Raw genomic sequence first — 19,819 nt, 5'->3', positions numbered from 1 at the left:
CTGCAGGAACGCTCCTGTCGTATAGAATGGAACCCCTTTTCTGTTGCATTAGCAAGCTTCAGGAGCGCTCCAGTCGTATAGAATGTAACCCCTGCAGGAGCACTCCTGTCATATAGAATGTAAACCCTGTTCTGTGGCATTAGCAAGCTGCAGGAGCGCTCCTGTCGTATAGAATGTAATCACTGTTCTGTTGCATTAGCAAGCTGCAGGAGCACTTCTTTCTTATAGAATGTAACCCCTGTTCTGTGGCATTAGCAAGCTGCAGGAGCGCTCCTGTCGTATAGAATGGAACCCCTGTTCTGTTGCATTAGCAAGCTTCAGGAGCGGTCCTGTCATATAGAATTCAACCCCTGTTCTGTGGCATTAGCAAGCTGCAGGAGCGCTCCTGTCGTATAGAATGTAACCCCTGTTCTGTGGCATTAGCAAGCCGCAGGAGCGCTCCTGTCATATAGAATGCAACCCCTGTTCTGTGGCATTAGCAAGCCACAGGAGCGCTCCTGTCATATAGAATGCAACCCCTGTTCTGTGGCATTAGCCAGCTGCAGGAGCGCTCCTGTCATATAGAATGCAACCCCTGTTCTGTGGCATTAGCAAGCTGAAGGAGCGCTCCTGTCGTATAGAATGGAACCCCTGTTCTGTTGCATTAGTAAGCTGCAGGAGCGCTCCTGTCATATAGAATGCAACCCCTGTTCTGTGGCATTAGCAAGCTGCAGGAGCGCTCCTGTCGTATAGAATGTAATCACTGTTCTGTTACATTAGCAAGCTGCAGGAGTGCTCCTGTCGTATAGAATGTAAACCCAGTTCTGTTGCATTAGCAAGCTGCAGGAGTGCTCCTGTCTTATAGAATGTAACCCCTATTCTGTGGCATTAGCAAGCTGAAGGAGAGCTACTGTCGTATAGAATGCAACTCCTGTTCTGTTGCATTAGCAAGCTGCAGGAGCGCTCCTGTTGTATAGAATGCAACCCCTGTTCTGTGGCATTACCAAGCTGCAGGAGCGCTCCTGTCGTATAGAATGTAACCCCTGTTCTATGGCATTAGCAAGCTGCAGGAGCGTTCCTGTCGTATAGAATGTAACATCTGTTCTGTGGCATTTGCAAGCTGCAGGAGCGCTCCTGTCGTATAGCATTGTTCTGTTGCATTAGCAAGCTGCAGGAGAGCTCCTGTCGTATAGAATGTAACCCCAGTTCTGTTGCATTAGCAAGCTGCAGGAGTGCTCCTGTCTTATAAAATGTAACCCCTGTTCTGTGGCATTAGCAAGCTGTAGGAGCGCTCCTGTCGTATAGAATTCAACCCCTGTTCTGTTGCATTAGCAAGCTGCAGGAGGGCTCCTGTCGTATAGAATGGAACCCCTGTTCTGTTGCATTAGCAAGCTTCAGGAGCGCTCCTGTCGCATAGTATGTATCCCCTGTTCTGTGGCATTAGCAAGCTGCAGGAGCACTCCTGTCATATAGAATGGAACCCTTGTTCTGTTGCATTAGCAAGCTTCAGGAGCGCTCCTGTCGTATAGAATGCAACCCCTGTTCTGTTGCATTAGCAAGCTGCAGGAGTACTCCTGTCGTACAGAATGTAACCCCTGTTCTGTGGCATTAGCAAGCTGCAGGAGCGCTCCTGTCGTATAGAATGCAACGCCTGCAGGAGTACTCCTGTCATATAGAATGTAAACCCTGTTCTGTGGCATTAGCCAGCTGCAGGAGCGCTCCTGTCGTATAGAATGTAACCCCTGTTCTGTGGCATTAGCAAGCTGCAGGAGCACTCCTGTCGTATAGAATGTAACACCTGTTCTGTGGCATTTGCAAGCTGCAGGAGCGCTCCTGTCATATAGCACTGTTCTGTGCATTAGCAAGCTGCAGGAGAGCCCCTCTCGTATAGAATTTAACCCCAGTTCTGTTGCATTAGCAAGCTGCAGGAGTGCTCCTGTCTTATAGAATGTAACCCCTATTCTGTGGCATTAGCAAGCTGCAGGAGCGCTCCTATCGTATAGAATTCAACCCCTGTTCTGTTGCATTAGCAAGCTAAAGGAGGGCTCCTGTCGTATAGAATGGAACCCCTGTTGTGTTGCATGTGCAAGCTTCAGGAGCGCTCCTGTCGCATAGAATGTATCCCCTGTTCTGTGGCATTAGCAAGCTGCAGGAGCACTCCTGTTGTATAGAATGTAACCCCTGCAGGAGCACTCATGTTATATACAATGTAACCCCTGTTCTGGGGCATTAGCAAGCTGCAGGAGCGCTCCTGTCATATAGAATGGAACCCCTGTTCTGTTGCATTAGCAAGCTTCAGGAGCGCTCCTGTCGTATAGAATGCAACCCCTGTTCTGTTGCATTAGCAAGCTGCAGGAGCGCTCCTGTCGTACAGAATGTAACCCCTGTTCTGTGGCATTAGCAAGCTGCAGGAGCGCTCCTGTCGTATAGAATGCAACCCCTGCAGGAGCACTCCTGTCATATAGCATTTAAACCCTGTTCTGTGGCGTTAGCAAGCTGCAGGAGCGCTCTTGTCGTATAGAATGTAATCACTGTTCTGTTACATTAGCAGGCTGCAGGAGCACATCTGTTTTATAGAATGTAACCCCTGTTCTGTGGCATTAGCAAGCTGCAGGAGTGCTCCTGTCGTATAGAATGGAACCCCTGTTCTGTTGCATTAGCAAGCTTCAGGAGCGCTCCAGTCGTATAGAATGTAACCCCTGTTCTGTGGTATTAGCGAGCTGCAGGAGCGCTCCTGTCGTATAGAATGTAACCCCTGTTCTGTTGCATTAGCAAGCCGCAGGAGCGCTCCTGTTGTATAGAATGCAACCCCTGTTCTGTGGCATTAGCCAGCTGCAGGAGCGCTCCTGTTGTATAGAATGCAACCCCTGTTCTGTGGCATTAGCAATCTGCAGGAGCGCTCCTGTCGTATAGAATGGAACCCCTGTTCTGTTGCATTAGCAAGCTGCAGGAGCGCTCCTGTCGTATAGAATGCACCCGCTGTTCTGTGGCATTAGCAAGCTTCAGGAGCGCTCCTGTCGTATAGAATGCAACCCCTGTTCTGTTGCATTAGCAAGCTGCAGGAGCGCTCCTGTTGTATAGAATGTAACCACTGCAAGAGCACTCCTGTCATAAAGAATCTAACCCCTGTTCTGTGGCATTAGCAAGCTGCAGGAGCACTACTGTCGTATAGAATGTAATCACTGTTCTGATGCATTAGCAAGCTACATGAGCGCTCCTGTCGTAAAGAATGTAATCACTGTTCTGTTGCATTAGCAAGCTGCAGGAGCTCTCCTGTCTTATAGAATGTAATCACTGTTCTGTTGCATTAGCAAGCTGCAGGAACGCTCCTGTCGTATAGAATGGAACCCCTTTTCTGTTGCATTAGCAAGCTTCAGGAGCGCTCCAGTCGTATAGAATGTAACCCCTGTTCTGTGGCATTAGCAAGCTGCAGGAGCGCTCCTGTCGTATAGAATGTAACCCCTGTTCTGTGGCATTAGCAAGCCGCTGGAGCGCTCCTGTCGTATAGAATGCAACCCCTGTTCTGTGGCATTAGCCAGCTGCAGGAGTTCTCCTGTTGTATAGAATGCAACCCCTGTTCTGTGGCATTAGCAAGCCGCAGGAGCGCTCCTGTCGTATAGAATGGAACCCCTGTTCTGTTGCATTAGCAAGCCGCAGGAGCACTCCTGTCGTATAGAAAGCACCCCCTGTTCTGTGGCATTAGCAAGCCGCAGGAGCGCTCCTGTTGTATAGAATGCAACCCCTGTTCTGTGGCATTAGCCAGCTGCAGGAGCACTCCTGTCGTATAGAATGGAACCCCTGTTCTGTGGCATTCACAAGCTGCAGGAGCGCTTCTGTCGTATAGAATGTAATCACTGTTCTGTTGCATTAGCAAGCTTCAGGAGCGCTCCTGTCGTATAGAATGTAACCCCTGTTCTGTGGCATTAGCAAGCTGCAGGAGCGCTCCTGTCGTATACAATGTAATCAGTGTTCTGTTGCATTAGCAAGCTGCAGGACCGCTCCTGTTGTATAGAATGCAACCCCTTTTCTGTGGCATTAGCCAGCTGCAGGAGCACTCCTGTCGTATAGAATGTAACCCCTGTTCTGTGGCATTAGCAAGCCGCTGGAGCGCTCCTGTCGTATAGAATGCAACCCCTATTCTGTGGCATTAGCCAGCTGCAGGAGTTCTCCTGTTGTATAGAATGCAACCCCTGTTCTGTGGCATTAGCAAGCCGCAGGAGCGCTCCTGTCGTATAGAATGGAACCCCTGTTCTGTTGCATTAGCAAGCCGCAGGAGCACTCCTGTCATATAGAATGCACCCCCTGTTCTGTGGCATTAGCAAGCCGCAGGAGCGCTCCTGTTGTATAGAATGCAACCCCTGTTCTGTGGCATTAGCCAGCTGCAGGAGCACTCCTGTCGTATAGAATGGAACCCCTGTTCTGTGGCATTCACAAGCTGCAGGAGCGCTTCTGTCGTATAGAATGTAATCACTGTTCTGTTGCATTAGCAAGCTTCAGGAGCGCTCCTGTCGTATAGAATGTAACCCCTGTTCTGTGGCATTAGCAAGCTGCAGGAGCGCTCCTGTCGTATAGAATGTAATCAGTGTTCTGTTGCATTAGCAAGCTGCAGGACCGCTCCTGTTGTATAGAATGCAACCCCTTTTCTGTGGCATTAGCCAGCTGCAGGAGCACTCCTGTCGTATAGAATGTAACCCCTGTTCTGAGGCAATAGCAAGCTTCAGGAGCGCCCCTGTCGTATAGAATGTAACCCCTGTTCTGTGGCATTAGCAAGCTGCAGGAGCGCTCCTGTAGTATAGAATGTAACCCCTGTTCTGTGGCATTAGCAAGCTTCAGGAGCGCTCCTGTCGTATAAAATGTAACCCCTGCAGGAGCACTCCTGTCGTATAGAATGGAACCCCTGTTCTGTTGCATTAGCAAGCTTCAGGAGCGCTCCTGTTGTATAGAATGTAACCCCTGTTCTGTGGCATTAGCAAGCTGCAGGAGCGCTCCTGTCGTATAGAATAGAACCCCTGTTCTGTGGCATTAGCAAGCTGCAGGAGCCCTCCTGTCGTATAGAATGGAACCCCTGTTCTGTTGCATTAGTAAGCTTCAGGAGCGCTCCTGTCGTATAGAATGTAATCATTGTTCTGTTGGATTAGCAAGCTGCAGGAGCGCTCCTGTCGTATAGAATGCAACCCCTGTTCTGTTGCATTAGCAAGCTTCAGGAGCGCTCCTGTCGTATAGAATGTAACCCCTGTTCTGTGGCATTAGCAAGCTGCAGGAGCGCTTCTGTCGTATAGAATGTAATCACTGTTCTGTTGCATTAGCAAGCTTCAGGAGAGCTCCTGTCATATAGAATGCAACCCCTGTTCTGTGGCATTAGCAAGCCGCAGGAGCGCTCCTGTCATATAGAATGCAACCCCTGTTCTGTGGCATTAGCCAGCTGCAGGAGCGCTCCTGTCATATAGAATGCAACCCCTGTTCTGTGGCATTAGCAATCCGCAGGAGCGCTCCTGTCATATAGAATGCAACCCCTGTTCTGTGGCATTAGCCAGCCGCAGGAGCGCTCCTGTCATATAGAATGCAACCCCTGTTCTGTGGTATTAGCAAGCTGCAGGAGCGCTCCTGTCGTATAGAATGTAACACCTGTTCTGTGGCATTTGCAAGCTGCAGGAGCGCTCCTGTCGTATAGCATTGTTCTGTTGCATTAGCAAGCTGCAGGAGAGCTCCTGTCGTATAGAATGTAACCCTTGTTCTGTTGCATTAGCAAGCTGCAGGAGTGCTCCTGTCTTATAAAATGTAACCCCTGTTCTGTGGCATTAGTAAGCTGCAGGAGGGCTCCTGTCATATAGAATGGAACCCCTGTTCTGTTGCATTAGCAAGCTTCAGGAGCGCTCCTGTCGCATAGTATGTATCCCCTGTTCTGTGGCATTAGCAAGCTGCAGGAGCACTCCTGTCATATAGAATGGAACCCTTGTTCTGTTGCATTAGCAAGCTTCAGGAGCGCTCCTGTCGTATATAATGCAACCCCTGTTCTGTTGCATTAGCAAGCTGCAGGAGTACTCCTGTCGTACAGAATGTAACCCCTGTTCTGTGGCATTAGCAAGCTTAAGGAGCGCTCCTGTCGTATAGAATGCAACACCTGCAGGAGTACTCCTGTCATATAGAATGTAAACCCTGTTCTGTGGCATTAGCCAGCTGCAGGAGCGCTCCTGTCGTATAGAATGTAACCCCTGTTCTGTGGCATTAGCAAGCTGCAGGAGCACTCCTGTCGTATAGAATGTAACACCTGTTCTGTGGCATTTGCAAGCTGCAGGAGCACTCCTGTCGTATAGCACTGTTCTGTTGCATTAGCAAGCTGCAGGAGAGCCCCTCTCGTATAGAATGTAACCCCAGTTCTGTTGCATTAGCAAGCTGCAGGAGTGCTCCTGTCTTATAGAATGTAACCCTTATTCTGTGGCATTAGCAAGCTGCAGGAGCGCTCCTGTCGTATAGAATTCAACCCCTGTTCTGTTGCATTAGCAAGCTAAAGGAGGGCTCCTGTCGTATAGAATGGAACCCTGTTGTGTTGCATGTGCAAGCTTCAGGAGCGCTCCTGTCGCATAGAATGTATCCCCTGTTCTGTGGCATTAGCAAGCTGCAGGAGCACTCCTGTTGTATAGAATGTAACCCCTGCAGGAGCACTCATGTTATATAGAATGTAACCCCTGTTCTGGGGCATTAGCAAGTTGCAGGAGCGCTCCTGTCATATAGAATGGAACCCCTGTTCTGTTGCATTAGCAAGCTTCAGGAGCGCTCCTGTCGTATAGAATGCAACCCCTGCAGGAGCACTCCTGTCATATAGCATTTAAACCCTGTTCTGTGGCGTTAGCAAGCTGCAGGAGCGCTCTTGTCGTATAGATTGTAATCACTGTTCTGTTACATTAGCAAGCTTCAGGAGCGCTCCTGTCGTATAGAATGCAACCCCTGCAGGAGCACTCCTGTCATATAGCATTTAAACCCTGTTCTGTGGCGTTAGCAAGCTGCAGGAGCGCTCTTGTCGTATAGATTGTAATCACTGTTCTGTTACATTAGCAGGCTGCAGGAGCACATCTGTCTTATAGAATGTAACCCCTGTTCTGTGGCATTAGCAAGCTGCAGGAGTGCTCCTGTCGTATAGAATGGAACCCCTGTTCTGTTGCATTAGCACGCTTCAGGAGCGTTCCAGTCGTATAGAATGTAACCCCTGTTCTGTGGCATTAGCCAGCTGCAGGAGCTCTCCTGTGGTATAGAATGCAACCCCTGTTCTGTGGCATTAGCAAGCTGCAGGAGCGCTCCTGTCGTATAGAATGTTATCACTGTTCTGTTGCATTAGCAAGCTGCAGGAGCATTTATGTCTTATAGAATGTAACTCCTGCTCTGTGGCATTACCAAGCTGCAGGAGCGCTCCTGTCGTATAGAATGGAACCCCTGTTCTGTTGCATTAGCAAGCTTCAGGAGCGCTCCAGTCGTATAGAATGTAACCCCTGTTCTGTGGTATTAGCAAGCTGCAGGAGCGCTCCTGTCGTAAAGAATGTAACCCCTGTTCTGTGGCATTAGCAAGCCGCAGGAGCGCTCCTGTCGTATGGAATGCAACCCCTGTTCTGTGGCATTAGCCAGCTGCAGGAGCGCTCCTGTTGTATAGAATGCAACCCCTGTTCTGTGGCATTAGCAATCTGCAGGAGCGCTCCTGTCGTATAGAATGGAACCCCTGTTCTGTTGCATTAGCAAGCTGCAGGAGCGCTCCTGTCATATAGAATGCACCCCCTGTTCTGTGGCATTAGCAAGCTTCAGGAGCGCTCCTGTCGTATAGAATGCAACCCCTGTTCTGTTGCATTAGCAAGCTGCAGGAGCGCTCCTGTTGTATAGAATGTAACCCCTGCAAGAGTACTCCTGTCATAAAGAATCTACCCCCTGTTCTGTGGCATTAGCAAGCTGCAGGAGCACTACTGTCGTATAGAATGTAATCACTGTTCTGATGCATTAGCAAGCTACATGAGCGCTCCTGTCGTAAAGAATGTAATCACTGTTCTGTTGCATTAGCAAGCTGCAGGAGCTCTCCTGTCTTATAGAATGTAATCACTGTTCTGTTGCATTAGCAAGCTGCAGGAACGCTCCTGTCGTATAGAATGGAACCCCTTTTCTGTTGCATTAGCAAGCTTCAGGAGCGCTCCTGTCGTATAGAATGCACCCCCTGTTCTGTGGCATTAGCAAGCCGCAGGAGCGCTCCTGTTGTATAGAATGCAACCCCTGTTCTGTGGCATTAGCCAGCTGCAGGAGCACTCCTGTCGTATAGAATGGAACCCCTGTTCTGTTGCATTAGCAAGCTTCAGGAGCGCTCCTGTCGTATAGAATGTAACCCCTGTTCTGTTGCATTAGCAAGCCGCAGGAGCGCTCCTGTCGTATAGAATGCACCCCCTGTTCTGTGGCATTAGCCAGCTGCAGGAGTTCTCCTGTTGTATAGAATGCAACCCCTGTTCTGTGGCATTAGCAAGCCGCAGGAGCGCTCCTGTCGTATAGAATGTAACCCCTGTTCTGTTGCATTAGCAAGCCGCAGGAGCGCTCCTGTCGTATAGAATGCACCCCCTGTTCTGTGGCATTAGCAAGCCGCAGGAGCGCTCCTGTTGTATAGAATGCAACCCCTGTTCTGTTGCATTAGCAAGCTGCAGGAGCGCTCCTGTCGTACAGAATGTAACCCCTGTTCTGTGGCATTAGCAAGCTGCAGGAGCGCTCCTGTCGTATAGAATGCAACCCCTCCAGGAGCACTCCTGTCATATAGCATTTAAACCCTGTTCTGTGGCGTTAGCAAGCTGCAGGAGCGCTCTTGTCGTATAGAATGTAATCACTGTTCTGTTACATTAGCAGGCTGCAGGAGCACATCTGTCTTATAGAATGTAACCCCTGTTCTGTGGCATTAGCAAGCTGCAGGAGTGCTCCTGTCGTATAGAATGGAACCCCTGTTCTGTTGCATTAGCAAGCTTCAGGAGCGTTCCAGTCGTATAGAATGTAACCCCTGTTCTGTGGCATTAGCCAGCTGCGGGAGCTCTCCTGTGGTATAGAATGCAACCCCTGTTCTGTGGCATTAGCAAGCTGCAGGAGCGCTCCTGTCGTATAGAATGTTATCACTGTTCTGTTGCATTAGCAAGCTGCAGGAGCATTTCTGTCTTATAGAATGTAACTCCTGCTCTGTGGCATTAGCAAGCTGCAGGAGCGCTCCTGTCGTATAGAATGGAACCCCTGTTCTGTTGCATTAGCAAGCTTCAGGAGCGCTCCAGTCGCATAGAATGTAACCCCTGTTCTGTGGTATTAGCAAGCTGCAGGAGCGCTCCTGTCGTATAGAATGTAACCCCTGTTCTGTGGCATTAGCAAGCCGCAGGAGCGCTCCTGTCGTATAGAATGCAACCCCTGTTCTGTGGCATTAGCCAGCTGCAGGAGCGCTCCTGTTGTATAGAATGCAACCCCTGTTCTGTGGCATTAGCAATCTGCAGGAGCGCTCCTGTCGTATAGAATGGAACCCCTGTTCTGTTGCATTAGCAAGCTGCAGGAGCGCTCCTGTTGTATAGAATGCACCCCCTGTTCTGTGGCATTAGCAAGCTTCAGGAGCGCTCCTGTCGTATAGAATGCAACCCCTGTTCTGTTGCATTAGCAAGCTGCAGGAGCGCTCCTGTTGTATAGAATGTAACCCCTGCAAGAGCACTCCTGTCATAAAGAATCTAACCCCTGTTCTGTGGCATTAGCAAGCTGCAGGAGCACTACTGTCGTATAGAATGTAATCACTGTTCTGATGCATTAGCAAGCTACATGAGCGCTCCTGTCGTAAATAATGTAATCACTGTTCTGTTGCATTAGCAAGCTGCAGGAGCTCTCCTGTCTTATAGAATGTAATCACTGTTCTGTTGCATTAGCAAGCTGCAGGAACGCTCCTGTCGTATAGAATGGAACCCCTTTTCTGTTGCATTAGCAAGCTTCAGGAGCGCTCTAGTCGTATAGAATGTAACCCTTGTTCTGTGGCATTAGCAAGCTGCAGGAGCGCTCCTGTCGTATAGAATGTAACCCCTGTTCTGTGGCATTAGCAAGCTGCTGGAGCGCTCCTGTCGTATAGAATGCAACCCCTGTTCTGTGGCATTAGCCAGCTGCAGGAGTTCTCCTGTTGTATAGAATGCAACCCCTGTTCTGTGGCATTAGCAAGCCGCAGGAGCGCTCCTGTCGTATAGAATGGAACCCCTGTTCTGTTGCATTAGCAAGCCGCAGGAGCGCTCCTGTCGTATAGAATGCACCCCCTGTTCTGTGGCATTAGCAAGCCGCAGGAGCGCTCCTGTTGTATAGAATGCAACCCCTGTTCTGTGGCATTAGCCAGCTGCAGGAGCACTCCTGTCATATAGAATGGAACCCCTGTTCTGTTGCATTAGCAAGCTTCAGGAGCGCTCCTGTCGTATAGAATGTAACCCCTGTTCTGTGGCATTCACAAGCTGCAGGAGCGCTTCTGTCGTATAGAATGTAATCACTGTTCTGTTGCATTAGCAAGCTTCAGGAGCGCTCCTGTCGTATAGAATGTAACCCCTGTTCTGTGGCATTAGCAAGCTGCAGGAGCGCTCCTGTCGTATAGAATGTAATCAGTGTTCTGTTGCATTAGCAAGCTGCAGGACCGCTCCTGTTGTATAGAATGCAACCCATTTTCTGTGGCATTAGCCAGCTGCAGGAGCACTCCTGTCGTATAGAATGTAACCCCTGTTCTGAGGCAATAGCAAGCTTCAGGAGCGCCCCTGTCGTATAGAATGTAACCCCTGTTCTGTGGCATTAGCAAGCTTCAGGAGCGCTCCTGTAGTATAGAATGTAACCCCTGTTCTGTGGCATTAGCAAGCTTCAGGAGCGCTCCTGTCGTATAAAATGTAACCCCTGCAGGAGCACTCCTGTCGTATAGAATGGAACCCCTGTTCTGTTGCATGAGCAAGCTTCAGGAGCGCTCCTGTCGTATAGAATGTAACCCCTGTTCTGTGGAATTAGCAAGCTGCAGGAGCGCTCCTGTCGTATAGAATGCAACCCCTGTTCTGTGGCATTAGCAAGCTGCAGGAGCCCTCCTGTCGTATAGAATGGAACCCCTGTTCTGTTGCATTAGTAAGCTTCAGGAGCGCTCCTGTCGTATAGAATGTAATCACTGTTCTGTTGGATTAGCAAGCTGCAGGAGCGCTCCTGTCGTATAGAATGCAACCCCTGTTCTGTTGCATTAGCAAGCTTCAGGAGCGCTCCTGTCGTATAGAATGTAACCCCTGTTCTGTGGCATTAGCAAGCTGCAGGAGCGCTCCTGTCGTATAGAATGTAATCAGTGTTCTGTTGCATTAGCAAGCTGCAGGAGGGCTCCTATCGTATAGAATGGAACCCCTGTTATGTTGCATTAGCAAGCTTCAGGAGTGCTCCTGTCGTATAGAATGTAATCACTGTTCTGTTGCATTAGCAAGCTGCAGGAGCGCTCCTATCGTATAGAATGTAACCACTGTTCTGTGGCATTAGCAAGCTGCAGGAGCGCTCCTGTCGTATAGAATGTAACACCTGTTCTGTGGCATTAGCCAGCTGCAGGAGAGCTACTGTCGTATAGAATGTAATCACTGTTTTGTTGCATTAGCAAGCTGCAGGAGTGCTCCTGTCGTACAGAATGTAACCCCTGTTCTGTGGCATTAGCAAGCTGCAGGAGAGCTACTGTCGTGTAGAATGTAATCACTGTTTTGTTGCATTAGCAAGCTGCAGGAGCGCTCCTGTCGTATAGAATGTAATCACTGTTCTGTTGCATTAGCAAGCTGCAGGAGCGCTCCTGTCGTATAGAATGTAACACCTGTTCTGTGGCATTAGTCAGCTGCAGGAGCGCTCCTGTCATATAGAATGCACCCCCTGTTCTGTTGCATTAGCAAGCTGCAGGAGCGGTCCTATTGTATAGAATGCAACCCCTGTTCTGTGGCATTAGCCATCTGCAGGAGTGCTCCTGTCGTACAGAATGTAACCCCTGTTCTGTGGCATTAGCAAGCTGCAGGAGCGCTCCTGTTGTATAGAATGCAACCCCTGCAGGAGCACTCCTGTCATATAGAATGTAAACCCTGTTCTGCGGCATTAGCTAGCTGCAGGAGCGCACCTGTTGTATAGAATGTAACCCCTGCAGGAGCACTCCTGTCATATAGAATGTAACCCCTGTTCTGTGGCATTAGCTAGCTGCAGGAGCACTTCTGTCATATAGAATGTAATCACTGTTCTGTTGCATTAGCACGCTGCAGGAGAGCTACTGTCGTATAGAATGTAATCACTGTTCTGGCGCATTAGCAAGCTGCAGGAGCTCTCCTGTCGTATAGAATGTAATCACTGTTCTGTTTCATTAGCAAGCTGCAGGAGCATTCCTGTCGTATAGAATGTAACCCCTGTTCTGTGGCATTAGCTAGCTGCAGGAACGCTCCTGTCATATAGAATGTAACACCTGTTCTGTGGCATTAGCCAGCTGCAGGAGCGCTCCTGTCGTATAGAATGTAATCACTGTTCTGTTACATTAGCAAGCTTCAGGAGCACTCCTGTCGTATAGAATGTAACCCATGTTCTGTTGCATTAGCAAGCTGCAGGAAGGCTACTGTCGTATAGAATGTAATCACTGTTCTGTTACATTAGCATGCTTCAGGAGCGCTCCTGTCGTATAGAATGTAACCCCTGTTCTGTTGCATTAGCAAGCTTCAGGAGCGCTCCAGTCGTATAGAATGTAATCACTGTTCTGTTGCATTAGCAAGCTTCCGGAGTGCTCCTGTTGTATATAATGTAATCAGTGTTCTGTTACATTAGCAAGCTTCAGGAGCCCTCCTGTCGTATAGAATGTAACCCCTGTTTTGCTCCATTAGCAAGCTGCAGGAGCACTCCTTTTGTATAGAATGTACCCCTGCAGGAGCACTCCTGTCATATAGAATGTAACCCCTGTTCTGTGGCATTAGCAAGCTGCAGGAACGCTCCTGTCGTATAGAATAGAACCCCTGTTCTGTGGCATTAGCCAGCTGCAGGAGCGCTCCTTTTGTATAGAATGTAACCCCTGCAGGAGCACTCCTGTTATATAGAATGTAACCCCTGTTCTGTTGCATTAGCAAGCTGCAGGAGCACTTCTGTCGTATAGAATGCAACCCCTGTTCTGTGGCATTAGCAAGCTGCAGGAGTGCTCCTGTAGTTTAGAATGGAACCCCTGTTCTGTTGCATTAGCAAGCTTCAGGAGTGCTCCTGTCGTATAGAATGCAACCCCTGTTCTGTTGCATTAGCAAGCTGCAGGAGCGCTCCTGTCGTATAGAATGCAACCCCTGTTCTGTGGCATTAGCTAGCTGCAGGAGTGCTCCTTTCGTATAGAATACAACCCCTGTTCTGTGGCATTGGCAAGCTTCAGGAGCGCTCATGTCTTATAGAATGTAACCCCAGTTCTGTGGCATTAGCAAGCTTCAGGAGCGCTCCTGTCGTATAGAATGTAACCCCTGTTCTGTGGCTTTAGCAAGCTTCAGGAGCGCTCCTGTCGTATAGAATGTAATCACTGTTATGTTGCATTAGCAAGCTGCAAGAGCACTTCTGTCTTATAGAATGTAACCCCTGTTCTGTGGCATTAGCAAGCTGCCGGAGCGCTCCTGTCGTATAGAATGGAACCCCTGTTCTGTTGCATTAGCAAGCTTCAGGAGCGCTCCAGTCGTATAGAAGGTAACCCTGTCCTGTGGCATTAGCAAGCTTCAGGAGCGCTCCTGTCGTATAGAATGTAACCCCTGTTCTGTGGCTTTAGCAAGCTGCAGGAGCGCACCTGTCGTATAGAATGCAACCCCTGTTCTGTGGCATTAGCCAGCTGCAGGAGCGCTCCTGTCGTACAGAATGCAACCCCTGTTCTGTGGCATTAGCAAGCTGCAGGAGCACTCCTGTCGTACAGAATGGAACCCCTGTTCTGTTTGCATTAGCAAGCTGCAGGAGCGCTCCTGTCGTATCGAATGTAACCCCTGTTCTGTTGCATTAGCAAGCTGCAGGAGCGCTCCTGTCGTATAGAATGTAATCACTGTTCTGTTGCATTAGCAAGCTTCAGGAGCGCTCCTGTCGTATAGAATGTAATCACTGTTCTGTTACATTAGCAAGCTTCAGGAGCACTCCTGTCGTATAGAATGTAACCCATGTTCTGTTGCATTAGCAAGCTGCAGGAGAGCTACTGTCGTATAGAATGTAATCACTGTTCTGTTACATTAGCAAGCTTCAGGAGCGCTCCTGTCGTATAGAATGTAACCCCTGTTCTGTTGCATTAGCAAGCTGCAGTGGCGCTCCAGTCGTATACAATGTAATCACTGTTCTGTTGCATTAGCAAGCTTCAGGAGTGCTCCTGTCGTATAGAATGTAATCACTGTTCTCTTACATTAGCAAGCTTCAGCAGCTCTCCTTTCGTATAGAATGTAACCCTTGTTTTGTTGCATTAGCAAGCTGCAGGAGCGCTCCTGTTGTATCGAATGTAACCCCTGTAGGAGCACTCCTGTCATATAGAATGTAACCCCTGTTCTGTGGCATTAGCAAGCTGCAGGAGCGCTCCTGTCGTATAGAATAGAACCCCTGTTCTGTGGCATTAGCCAGCTGCAGGAGCGATCCAGTTGTATAGAATGTAACCCCTGCAGGAGCACTCCTGTCATATAGAATGTAACCCCTTTTCTGTGGCATTAGCAAGCTGCAGGAGCTCTTCTGTCGTATAGAATGTAATCACTGTTCTGTTGCATTAGCAAGCTGCAGGAGCACTTCTGTCATATAGAATGTAACCCTTGTTCTGTGGCATTAGCAAGCTGCAGGAGCGCTCCTGTCGTTTAAAATGGAACCCCTGTTCTGTTGCATTAGCAAGCTTCAGGAGTGCTCCTGTCGTATAGAATGTAACCCCTGTTCTGTGGCATTAGCTAGCTGCAGGAACGCTCCTGTCATATAGAATGTAACACCTGTTCTGTGGCATTAGCCAGCTGCAGGAGCGCTCCTGTCGTATAGAATGTAACCCCTGTTCTGTTGCATTAGCAAGCTGCAGGAGCGCTCCTGTGGTATAGAATGTAACCCCTGTTCTGTTGCATTAGCAAGCTGCAGGAGCGCTCCTGTCGTATAGAATGTAATCACTGTTCTGTTGCATTAGCAAGCTTCAGCAGCGCTCCTGTCGTATAGAATGTAATCACTGTTCTGTTACATTAGCAAGCTTCAGGAGCACTCCTGTCGTATAGAATGTAACCCATGTTCTGTTGCATTAGCAAGCTGCAGGAAGGCTACTGTCGTATAGAATGTAATCACTGTTCTGTTACATTAGCATGCTTCAGGAGCGCTCCTGTCGTATAGAATGTAACCCCTGTTCTGTTGCATTAGCAAGCTTCAGGAGCGCTCCAGTCGTATAGAATGTAATCACTGTTATGTTGCATTAGCAAGCTGCAAGAGCACTTCTGTCTTATAGAATGTAACCCCTGTTCTGTGGCATTAGCAAGCTGCCGGAGCGCTCCTGTCGTATAGAATGGAACCCCTGTTCTGTTGCATTAGCAAGCTTCAGGAGCGCTCCAGTCGTATAGAAGGTAACCCTGTCCTGTGGCATTAGCAAGCTTCAGGAGCGCTCCTGTCGTATAGAATGTAACCCCTGTTCTGTGGCTTTAGCAAGCTGCAGGAGCGCACCTGTCGTATAGAATGCAACCCCTGTTCTGTGGCATTAGCCAGCTGCAGGAGCGCTCCTGTCGTACAGAATGCAACCCCTGTTCTGTGGCATTAGCAAGCTGCAGGAGCACTCCTGTCGTACAGAATGGAACCCCTGTTCTGTTGCATTAGCAAGCTGCAGGAGCGCTCCTGTCGTATCGAATGTAACCCCTGTTCTGTTGCATTAGCAAGCTGCAGGAGCGCTCCTGTCGTATAGAATGTAATCACTGTTCTGTTGCATTAGCAAGCTTCAGGAGCGCTCCTGTCGTATAGAATGTAATCACTGTTCTGTTACATTAGCAAGCTTCAGGAGCACTCCTGTCGTATAGAATGTAACCCATGTTCTGTTGCATTAGCAAGCTGCAGGAGAGCTACTGTCGTATAGAATGTAATCACTGTTCTGTTACATTAGCAAGCTTCAGGAGCGCTCCTGTCGTATAGAATGTAACCCCTGTTCTGTTGCATTAGCAAGCTGCAGTGGCGCTCCAGTCGTGTACAATGTAATCACTGTTCTGTTGCATTAGCAAGCTTCAGGAGTGCTCCTGTCGTATAGAATGTAATCACTGTTCTCTTACATTAGCAAGCTTCAGCAGCTCTCCTTTCATATAGAATGTAACCCTTGTTTTGTTGCATTAGCAAGCTGCAGGAGCGCTCCTGTTGTATCGAATGTAACCCCTGTAGGAGCACTCCTGTCATATAGAATGTAACCCCTGTTCTGTGGCATTAGCAAGCTGCAGGAGCGCTCCTGTCGTATAGAATAGAACCCCTGTTCTGTGGCATTAGCCAGCTGCAGGAGCGATCCAGTTGTATAGAATGTAACCCCTGCAGGAGCACTCCTGTCATATAGAATGTAACCCCTTTTCTGTGGCATTAGCAAGCTGCAGGAGCTCTTCTGTCGTATAGAATGTAATCGCTGTTCTGTTGCATTAGCAAGCTGCAGGAGCACTTCTGTCATATAGAATGTAACCCTTGTTCTGTGGCATTAGCAAGCTGCAGGAGCGCTCCTGTCGTTTAGAATGGAACCCCTGTTCTGTTGCATTAGCAAGCTTCAGGAGTGCTCCTGTCGTATAGAATGTAACCCCTGTTCTGTTGCATTAGCAAGCTTCAGGAGCGCTCCAGTCGTATAGAATGTAATCACTGTTATGTTGCATTAGCAAGCTGCAAGAGCACTTCTGTCTTATAGAATGTAACCCCTGTTCTGTGGCATTAGCAAGCTGCCGGAGCGCTCCTGTCGTATAGAATGGAACCCCTGTTCTGTTGCATTAGCAAGCTTCAGGAGCGCTCCAGTCGTATAGAAGGTAACCCTGTCCTGTGGCATTAGCAAGCTTCAGGAGCGCTCCTGTCGTATAGAATGTAACCCCTGTTCTGTGGCTTTAGCAAGCTGCAGGAGCGCACCTGTCGTATAGAATGCAACCCCTGTTCTGTGGCATTAGCCAGCTGCAGGAGCGCTCCTGTCGTACAGAATGCAACCCCTGTTCTGTGGCATTAGCAAGCTGCAGGAGCACTCCTGTCGTACAGAATGGAACCCCTGTTCTGTTGCATTAGCAAGCTGCAGGAGCGCTCCTGTCGTATCGAATGTAACCCCTGTTCTGTTGCATTAGCAAGCTGCAGGAGCGCTCCTGTCGTATAGAATGTAATCACTGTTCTGTTGCATTAGCAAGCTTCAGGAGCGCTCCTGTCGTATAGAATGTAATCACTGTTCTGTTACATTAGCAAGCTTCAGGAGCACTCCTGTCGTATAGAATGTAACCCATGTTCTGTTGCATTAGCAAGCTGCAGGAGAGCTACTGTCGTATAGAATGTAATCACTGTTCTGTTACATTAGCAAGCTTCAGGAGCGCTCCTGTCGTATAGAATGTAACCCCTGTTCTGTTGCATTAGCAAGCTGCAGTGGCGCTCCAGTCGTGTACAATGTAATCACTGTTCTGTTGCATTAGCAAGCTTCAGGAGTGCTCCTGTCGTATAGAATGTAATCACTGTTCTCTTACATTAGCAAGCTTCAGCAGCTCTCCTTTCATATAGAATGTAACCCTTGTTTTGTTGCATTAGCAAGCTGCAGGAGCGCTCCTGTTGTATCGAATGTAACCCCTGTAGGAGCACTCCTGTCATATAGAATGTAACCCCTGTTCGGTGGCATTAGCAAGCTGCAGGAGCGCTCCTGTCATATAGAATAGAACCCCTGTTCTGTGGCATTAGCCAGCTGCAGGAGCGATCCAGTTGTATAGAATGTAACCCCTGCAGGAGCACTCCTGTCATATAGAATGTAACCCCTTTTCTGTGGCATTAGCAAGCTGCAGGAGCTCTTCTGTCGTATAGAATGTAATCACTGTTCTGTTGCATTAGCAAGCTGCAGGAGCACTTCTGTCATATAGAATGTAACCCTTGTTCTGTGGCATTAGCAAGCTGCAGGAGCGCTCCTGTCGTTTAGAATGGAACCCCTGTTCTGTTGCATTAGCAAGCTTCAGGAGTGCTCCTGTCGTATAGAATGTAACCCCTGTTCTGTGGCATTAGCTAGCTGCAGGAAAGCTCCTGTCATATAGAATGTAACACCTGTTCTGTGGCATTAGCCAGCTGCAGGAGCGCTCCTGTCGTATAGAATGTAACCCCTGTTCTGTTGCATTAGCAAGCTGCAGGAGCGCTCCTGTGGTATAGAATGTAACCCCTGTTCTGTTGCATTAGCAAGCTGCAGGAGCGCTCCTGTCGTATAGAATGTAATCACTGTTCTGTTGCATTAGCAAGCTTCAGGAGCGCTCCTGTCGTATAGAATGTAATCACTGTTCTGTTACATTAGCAAGCTTCAGGAGCACTCCTGTCGTATAGAATGTAACCCATGTTCTGTTGCATTAGCAAGCTGCAGGAAGGCTACTGTCGTATAGAATGTAATCACTGTTCTGTTACATTAGCATGCTTCAAGAGCGCTCCTGTCGTATAGAATGTAACCCCTGTTCTGTTGCATTAGCAAGCTTCAGGAGTGCTCCAGTCGTATAGAATGTAATCACTGTTCTGTTGCATTAGCAAGCTTCCGGAGTGCTCCTGTTGTATATAATGTAATCACTGTTCTGTTACATTAGCAAGCTTCAGGAGCCCTCCTGTCGTATAGAATGTAACCCCTGTTTTGCTCCATTAGCAAGCTGCAGGAGCACTCCTTTTGTATAGAATGTACCCCTGCAGGAGCACTCCTGTCATATAGAATGTAACCCCTGTTCTGTGGCATTAGCAAGCTGCAGGAACGCTCCTGTCGTATAGAATAGAACCCCTGTTCTGTGGCATTAGCCAGCTGCAGGAGCGCTCCTTTTGTATAGAATGTAACCCCTGCAGGAGCACTCCTGTTATATAGAATGTAACCCCTGTTCTGTGGCATTAGCAAGCTGCAGGAGCTCTTCTGTCGTATAGAATGTAATCACTGTTCTGTTGCATTAGCAAGCTGCAGGAGCACTTCTGTCGTATAGAATGCAACCCCTGTTCTGTGGCATTAGCAAGCTGCAGGAGTGCTCCTGTAGTTTAGAATGGAACCCCTGTTCTGTTGCATTAGCAAGCTTCAGGAGTGCTCCTGTCGTATAGAATGCAACCCCTGTTCTGTTGCATTAGCAAGCTGCAGGAGCGCTCCTGTCGTATAGAATGCAACCCCTGTTCTGTGGCATTAGCTAGCTGCAGGAGTGCTCCTTTCGTATAGAATACAACCCCTGTTCTGTGGCATTAGCAAGCTTCAGGAGCGCTCATGTCTTATAGAATGTAACCCCAGTTCTGTGGCATTAGCAAGCTTCAGGAGCGCTCCTGTCGTATAGAATGTAACCCCTGTTCTGTGGCTTTAGCAAGCTTCAGGAGCGCTCCTGTCGTATAGAATGTAATCACTGTTATGTTGCATTAGCAAGCTGCAAGAGCACTTCTGTCTTATAGAATGTAACCCCTGTTCTGTGGCATTAGCAAGCTGCCGGAGCGCTCCTGTCGTATAGAATGGAACCCCTGTTCTGTTGCATTAGCAAGCTTCAGGAGCGCTCCAGTCGTATAGAAGGTAACCCTGTCCTGTGGCATTAGCAAGCTTCAGGAGCGCTCCTGTCGTATAGAATGTAACCCCTGTTCTGTGGCTTTAGCAAGCTGCAGGAGCGCACCTGTCGTATAGAATGCAACCCCTGTTCTGTGGCATTAGCCAGCTGCAGGAGCGCTCCTGTCG

The sequence above is a fragment of the Ambystoma mexicanum genome, chromosome 2q (assembly GCF_040938575.1).
Source record: "Ambystoma mexicanum isolate Mex_15411 chromosome 2q, UKY_AmexF1_1, whole genome shotgun sequence".
NCBI lineage: Eukaryota > Metazoa > Chordata > Amphibia > Caudata > Ambystomatidae > Ambystoma > Ambystoma mexicanum.
This window is presented reverse-complemented; position numbering follows the sequence as displayed.